Raw genomic sequence first — 8,662 nt, forward strand, 5'->3', positions numbered from 1 at the left:
ACATGTTACATATCCTCATGACACACACACATGATGGTTATTATACGGGATTCTCTGTTCCTCGCTCAGTCGCTCGCCCGGCCCACCCAGCCGCAGAGAGAGAGAGCAGTGGCACCACAACAGGAAACAAACGGAGGATGCAGATAAACCGGTCGCCATGGATACGCTTCCTCACCCCTCATCCTCCTCAGCAGCCCTGTAACCTGGGACATCCTCGAAAGGCCTGGCTGGTAACACGGGGCCCGCTGGTTACTGTGCTGCACTCTGGAGGGATAGGAGTTATCCAGACGTACTCATCTTATATCAATGGTAAATGGTGCATTTATACAGTATAGCGCTTTTATCCAAAGCGCTTGTTAACAGAATTCGTCTATAGGGCGACAATAATGTGGTTAAGAGGCATGGTTTCTATCCTGAGCCTTAACTGGCGTGGTTTATTATTCACATGGCAGAGCAGTAACACTACAGGTCTCCTCTCGCTGAGAGGCTGGGGGAAAGAGAAAGAAGTGGGAGGAGACATCTCTATTTATACTCGCCACCTGGTGGTGTTCCTGAGTGTCTCCGCCTAGAGCGCCCTCCAGTGGAAACAGTTATATATGCAGTTAGACAGTTACTGGTGTAAACAGTTGTATATGCAGTTAGACAGTTACTAACAATCCTACACAGAACCTCTGCCTTCAACACTCCCACTTAGGGTTTAGCATACTGGATAACTTCTTTGTAAAAACATTTTACAAATGAAATAATATAATCCAAAAACATCAACAGGGTATGACAGTCAATACTTTCACATTAAACATGACCCTTGCAAATCCCTTCAATTTTCAAGTTTCCTCATAGTGTCTGCTACTCTGTCGTCCGTTGGACAGTAAACCGGTGTCATTCTTTCTTCTCTGATGACAGATCTAATGAGATGATATTTTCTATATTGGCATGTTCACATCTATGTTGACACACTGGGTTCCTAGCAATCAAATCAAATCAAATCAAATCAAATTTATTTATAGGGCCCGACAACACACGTTAATGTCCCCATGGGCCGTACAGGTCTTCTTTAAACAAGTCAAGAAGAAAACATAACAATAAGTCAAGAACAGAACAAGAACACCATAAGGTCCAAACATTTTTAGATGAATGCAAATAAATGAAAGAAAGCAAGCACTCCCAGACATACCCCACGCGAAGGTAAGGAAAAACTCACTAAAACCTAACAATAGGGAAAAAAGCTCCACAGGCAGTGTGGAGGAGAGAAACCTTAGAAGGGCCATTCAAGGGGGGATCTCCCTTCTTAGATGTTGGTGATAGTAGTGTTGCAGACGGACAGTTGGTAAGCATGCACTCATGTGTGTAGTGAAACACAGATGAGTGCATGCAATAGCAACTGAACATTTTGAAAGATTAAAGATAGAGCTAATAGCGATAGCAACTGAACATTTTGAAAGATTAAAGATAGAGCTGATAGCGGATCTATTTGAGGCACAGGGGCGGCGCAAAGAGGGTCACGTCCTCCCCGTCTTAGTCACGGGACATTCAACACTCCGGTCATTGCTCAGGGACAGCCGGAGACAGGGAGATAGGGGGCGGCGCAGAGAGGGTCGCGAACTCCCCGACATCATCGCGGGACATCCGGCACTCCGGTCACCACTACGAGACCTCCGGAGACAGGGGGGCACGCAGAGGGGGTCGCAACCTCCCGGCCTTCATCACGGGACGTCCAACACTCCGGTCAACACTCCAGGACAGCAAGTCATAGGGGGACAGGGAGACGGGACAGGCGTTAGACAGCTCATGAGATTGTAGTGGGCGGACATAGCAATAGATACAAGTGGTAGGCATATATGTGAATGGAGTAGATATATGAAGTAAGCGTATTATGTGAATAGAATAGAAGTACTTAACCCAGCAATGAAACCGCGTTGACTGTTAATCTGTTAACAGTCTGTTAATACTGTTAATCAGTTGACAGGACCACGGACAGACGACGGTGAATAACTGATCCAAGGCCTCGGAGGTGCATGTAGAGCAGTCACTACAATCTTGGCCAAGACCCCGAGGCATCCATCACCTTAGTCAGCGCCAGGAGACGGGCACTCAGAGAGAAGGGGGAGGGAGGGGGGGGGGAGGGAGGGTCTTTAATCACAATGGTTCCCCGGTTGCTCTCATAAACAACAGCCCTCATATATAAACAGTGTCCTTCCTTTTCAAAAACCACCTTATCTGGTATAGAGAATACATTCCAATTACCTATTACAAAATAAACAATATACTCGTAATCTTATCTCCATCACTTCTAACAGTCTTTCTGGATAAATACACTCATGTATGGTCATAGCTAGAGCCGTATATTCGGCTTCACTAGTTGATAGTACCATTGTGGGCTGCTTCTTTGTTTTCCCACGAAACCAGTGAGCTGTATTCAAACTCACACAATATCCTGTACCTTTAAGATAACAAAAAAAAACATGTTTGGCTATAATTCAAATGCTCCTCTATGGGGTCAGCCAAATGCTGTGACAATCTACTCTCTACAAACCATTGGTCAGGGCGGGTACACATTGTTAAATAAATGAGGCTACCCACAGCATCTCTGTAAATTTTTCAGTTTCTGAGCATCCTCCTGATAGTCTAGTCTTTGATCACATGGTGTTCCCTTGATCTACCTTCTTACATGTCTAAACGTTTCAGGGTCTTTCCCACATAGTTACATCATTGAGAACATGGTAAGTCATCCACCTTTGTATTTAACTGGCCGTCACGCTACACATATCATTGTTATCATTACACTTGTCGTTATCATTACGCTTGTCGTTGTCATTACACTCCGTTTGCAGATAATATATTCTCTGGTAGATCTTTATGTCAAACCGTGTACCGTCAGGTTCTACAAGAAAATGTTTACCTTTATCGAAGAATACCTTGGCACCGCTTGCAGTAGCAGCTATTACAGAGAATAGTCCTTGTGGGAACGATGGTACGTAGAGAGCGTTCTTTAACGTCACCGTACGCCGGCGCCCCTTACTGTCCGTGAGGCATACCTGTGCGTCTCCTCTCTCTTGCGCCAATCCGTAGGTGCGTCTCCCGTCTGCCAGCTCCATGCTGTGCCTCTCCGGGTGGAAAGTGTCGTCAAAGTTCTTGAACCGACTCCTGTCGTTGATGACATGGGACGATGCACCTGTGTCCACAATCAGTCCCCTTCTCTGGGCTCGCTGCAGCTGGGCCGGTCCGGCGGTGCACGCCGTCCGCGCCCCGAAAGCGCAGTCTTCTTGTCTCGTTATTCTCCGGGCGTTGTCTCGATCCGTCTCACGTCGACCGTCGCCGCCATCATGTCCGCTGTCGTCATCCTGTCCACAGCCTTCTTCTTGTCCGTAGCCGCCATCTTGTCCGTAGCCGCCATTTTGTCCATAGCAGCCATTTTGTCCGTGGCCTCCGTCTCGTCCATGGCCGCCGTCTCGTCCATGCGCGGATCGCACGCTCTGGTCGTGTTTCTTCATGCACGCTCTGTCTGTGTGCCCCGTGGATTTGCAGAAGCTACACCAGACAGTCTTTGTGCAGTCGCTTCTCCGATGGCCTTTCTCTCCGCATCGCCAACACTCCAGTTCCGTCGTGGTCCTGGTCCTCTCCCTTGGTGTCGCTCGGGCCTTTAGCACCCTCTCTCCTGCCTCCGCGGCGGCTGGGTGGGTATCTTCTGAGGCCTCGAAGTTCCTTAACTTAGCCTTGATCTGTCCCAATGTCATGTCCGTTGAACCGTGTGTTACCAGGAGTGTGAACGGTTTGTACAGCTCCGGTAGTCCTCTCATCATCATTGCCATCATTAGCCCATCGCTTGGTGCTTCTCCGGCACTCCGCAATGGCGTCGTGATCTGCTCCGCTCTGTTGACGTATTCGGTCACAGTCTCGGTGGGCCCCTTCCTCAGGGCCGTTAGTGCTATGTAGAGGGCCACAACTCTGGGTCTTCCTCGCCCGATGTAATGCTCTCTCAACACCTCCAGGCTTTCTCGGCCTCAGTCTTTAGTATTGCAGAATATCAGCCTCAGGCTGGTGTCGTCGAGCAGCGGTGCTAACTCACAGTACGCGTCTGCGTTACACTGGTCGTCCAGGGCTTGCTCCTCCGCCGTCAGTTCTCCCGTGGGGGCTGCCAGGATCGTCGCCTTCAGTCCTGCACCGTGCATGCAGCATAGCATGCGCTCTTCCCAGAGCTCGTAGTCCTCTGCTTTTCCATTGAATGAGGGCCATTTGCCCCTTCCCTTGTTTTCCATCCTCTTCGTTGGTGGTAGGCGTAGCTTTAGCTCTTGTTGGCCTAGCGTCTAGCCACGCGGTGCTCCCGGCGCTAACCTAGCCTATACTTTAGCTAAGCTTGCTACCCTTATTATTTCGCCCCGGTGTTATCTGGGCCCATAACCTGTTAACAGATTTCGGCTATAGGGCGACAATAATGTGGTCAAGAGGCATGGTTTCTATCTTGAGCCTTAACTGGCGTGGTTTATTATTCACATGGCAGAGCAGTAACACTACAGGTCTCCTCTCGCTGAGAGGCTGGGGGAAAGAGAAAGAAGTGGGAGGAGACATCTCTATTTATACTCGCCACCTGGTGGTGTTCCTGAGTGTCTCCGCCTAGAGCGCCCTCCATTGGAAACAGTTATATATGCAGTTAGACAGTTACTGGTGTAAACAGTTGTATATGCAGTTAGACAGTTACTAACAATCCTACACAGAACCTCTGCCTTCAACAGCGCTTTACAATTTTGTTTCTCACATTTTTACCAATTCACTTGTGGTAAATTCCCACAGAACTTCTACAATAATTTGAGGTTATTGTAGTACAATACAATGAGATTGATTATCTGGAAGGAGGAGGAAGGGATCATACTTGATAGAATTGTTGGTCTCCTCATCTGACTTAGCAGATGAGGAATAAACGTGTACGCCAGACAAAACCAGAACTGTAGTTCAACTCAACTGATTTATTTGAGCCAGGGCCAAGAGTGAATAGAAGGTTGCCTTTCACATACAAAAGATTTATCAGAGAACATTAACAGGGCTATTTGTGTACAGAAATTACAATCAGGTTTGCATCTTCAAACCCCAACATGTAATGTACATAAAACAGTCACTTGGTAACATAATTTGAACATACATAGTTTACTGTAAGCCCTTTTTTGCATATAAGTAAGCCTGGTTTCTAAGCTAAGTTACATTCTAGTCTAACCAAACATACGGGTTCCATCCGGCTTACTTACATCAAAAAGCAGTAGTTTCTCTGGTCGGGAGGAGCGGTGGAGCCCAACAGACCCCCTGGGGTCGGTCCGGTCTGAGAGCTCTCGAACTACCATTTTGTATCCCCTTATATACCATCATTTCTAGCCAATAAGGGTACATTTTACTAATACAGTTGATCCAATCATGCGTCTCCTGTGGGCGCTGGCAGCCCCCACCTCCGGGTTTCTCTGTGTGTTGTCTCACGGGTGGGGGCTGGCCTGATGTCCTCTGGTGGGGGCTGGCAGCCCCCCCCCCCTGGGGTGTGGCGACGTGATGGGACAGAGACAGAAGGGGCCCGTCGGTGGCCCACGTCCGTGTGGTCGCGGTGTTGGGTCTTGTCTCACGAGGGGGGGTGTGACATGATGTCCTCTGGTGGGGGGGTGTGAATACGCTTTGACCCTTTGGGCTATTTACCATACAGTACTAATCTGGCCACATAGTGGGGGTGGAGAATGGCTCTTCTGTCACCCCTGTTCCATCCATAATTAGCACTGAAATCCCACTCTGCTAGTTGGCAGAGTAGCTGTGATGACTTCTTTAACTATTCACACATATTATTTATGAAATTCAACTCAATATTTACCACATTTCCCCGTTTTGACGATTCTTATCGTCACATATGATATATTGACTTGATTTTCTATACATTCTAACCATACATAATAAAATTCATTTTTTCCAAAATTAAAATTCATTTTTTCAAAATTTCTCCATTTTTTTCTTTTTCCATTTTTCTTTGGTACATATCATCAATTAGCTTTCTTGTCTTCTTCTTTTCTTTCCCACATTTCCCCTGACTATGGCCCCCTCCCGGGGAATCCAAATGACCCATTCATCCAGATCCCCAATGAACCTACTCTGCCCTCATGATCCAGTGTTTACCACCTACTATCATTGGGCTTTGTTCCTCTGGGCACTTTGAATATGCTAAAAACAATTAAAACAATTTAATCTAAACATTACACACTTAAAGTATAATCCATCACAATTTTTTAAAATTACAGTATTCGTTTACATGATCTGGGGAGGACACAGAAATTATTATTCATTCTTTCATACATTTTGCTTCTCCTCTCTTGTTAATTCCTTTTCCAAGTCAGCCCAATCACATTTTGCATAATCAACTCAGTTGGTCTTCTCACCTCTCCCCCCTTTTATGAACATCCCATGGACATAACACCTACCACCTCAGCGCACAGTCGACAGGGAGGGCGGAGCATCACTCAAGGGAAAAAAAATTTTCACCAGAAATTATCGGCCATAATCTACACCTAATATCCTACCTATGTGTATGTGTTTAGTACTCTTGCGTTGTGTCATAATCTATACCAGTTGTTACCGTTCAGTCACCTCCCGTTCAACATACCAATCAATCACACAGAGGCCCTTGTTCAACGCTTTGGTTGCACAGTCTCTGACCGTTTTCGCCCCCCCCCCCTCCACCCCATGTCGGCCAGCCTCAGCTGAAGCCAATGTTTGTCGGCCTGTGACCTCGTCATATCTTGTCCCATGACTGTATTTTCATGGATCTACAGACGACTCTGTCAGTCTGGAGGCTTGTCCCAAACCTCCGGCCTCTGTACTCGGGCTATATTGAAGGAGGGGCCAGCGTCTCCAAGCGACCTCTCTTCACAATCCCACAATCTCCCACAGGAGCTGACTGAACGGGTTCACACCATTGTGTCATAATCTAATGAAATGTATTCCTACACATCTTCCATGATTCCTCCACCTGTGACAGTCCGTCCTCCCCCTCGACTGAACCTGCGAGGGAACAAAAACACAAAACTAATTTTCTTCACACCATATGTCAAATATTCTCAAGAGAAGCCAAATGTTCAATCATTATGCAAACGTGATGGGACCACTTAACTGCCATCGATCTGATCCAATGCATCCCAGCCTCGATCTGTCCCAATGCATCCCAGCCTTCAACAGTCCTCTCACCAGATCATGACAGAGAAACAACAAAAGGCAAATAATCAAAAAAAACATTCCCACAGATGTGAAAGCAGATCAATGAAATCAACCAGCTCCAACCGCAGACCACCTTAATGGTTATTTAGAAAGAAAAGAAAAGAAATCTAAAATCCTACATCTAAACCCCATCACACCTATCATTGTGATTTTGACACCTTTCAAGCCCGCACAGTCTCTCTCTACAGGCTCCATCCACACCCATACCAGACATTCAAAAGAAATCAAACCAAAATGAAAGTAATAAAAACAAACTCCTTCAGTAAAACAAATGATATGAAAACAAACTTAAACACATTTTGTTATTTTTAAGACTAGTTTCACCTCAAGTGAAAGCCAAGATGTGTGTGTGCATGTATGTGTGATCAGATTGTGTGAATGTTGTGTCTGTGTGTGTCTGTGTGTGTGCGTGTCCGTGTGTGTGTGTCTGTGTGTGTGTGTCTGTGTGTGTCTGTGTGTGTGTGTGAGTGTGTGTCTGTGCGTGTGTGTGTGTGTATGCCTGTGTGTGTGTCTGTGTGTGTGTGTGAATGGGTAATTAAGGCTTCCTGGCCCCCACCCCCAGCTCAATCATTCACTGAAACAGACAACATCTCAACCTCACACACACATACAAAAACTAAATTCAAATAAAAAATAATATCTGTACCAACTCAACCAAACATCCAATTTCACAGTGTCACAACACATTCAATCCTGAGAGTTCTTTAAAAAAGAAATAAAAGCTAAACCCAATCAAACATCACAATTCAACATCATCCACCCATCATTCATATTATAAACATATCGCTTTCACCACACTCGTTAATCACCTCACATCTCTGACAAACAAAGGTTAGTTTTTCTGCTCTCAATTTCTCTGCTCTGATCTCAGGCTATTACAGCCTCTCCTCACAACAGCTCCTCTACTCTCACTTCAAAGACGGACTGGAGTCCATCCTTCATCCAGACCTACCCATGCCCTCCAGTGCACAGACAGATCCAAATATTCCCTTATCAAAATAGTTTAACATTCACAAGTCATAACCCCAAATGAATGCCACTTCCTTGATTGTCTCACTCACTCACCCAGCTGTTCCCTGACAAACCTTCCCCTGTCTCACCTTCCTGTCACTTCCTGGCCCCCTGGCCCATTACCCCCACTTCCTGTCCTCTGCTCTAAAAATAACTCCATCTGTTATCTCACTTTGACTGTTCTCTCCTTATCTCCACCTGTGGCCTCTTTCCTGTTGCATCTAATCTCACGCCATCCTGTCATAAAAGAACAGCCCTTGTAAGCAGCTGTATACACGACCCCCCTTGGGCCCTCCTGTAAACACCAAAAAAGGGTTAAATTCACACATTCCATCCCCCAGAGGCAGCTGTCCCCCAGAGTCTAAAAGTAATACATTTTCCCGTCCCTAACAGCCAAACACAGCAAAATTACAGACTA

Source organism: Notolepis coatsorum (assembly GCF_963971535.1).
Source record: "Notolepis coatsorum genome assembly, chromosome: 3".
Lineage (NCBI taxonomy): Eukaryota > Metazoa > Chordata > Actinopteri > Aulopiformes > Paralepididae > Notolepis > Notolepis coatsorum.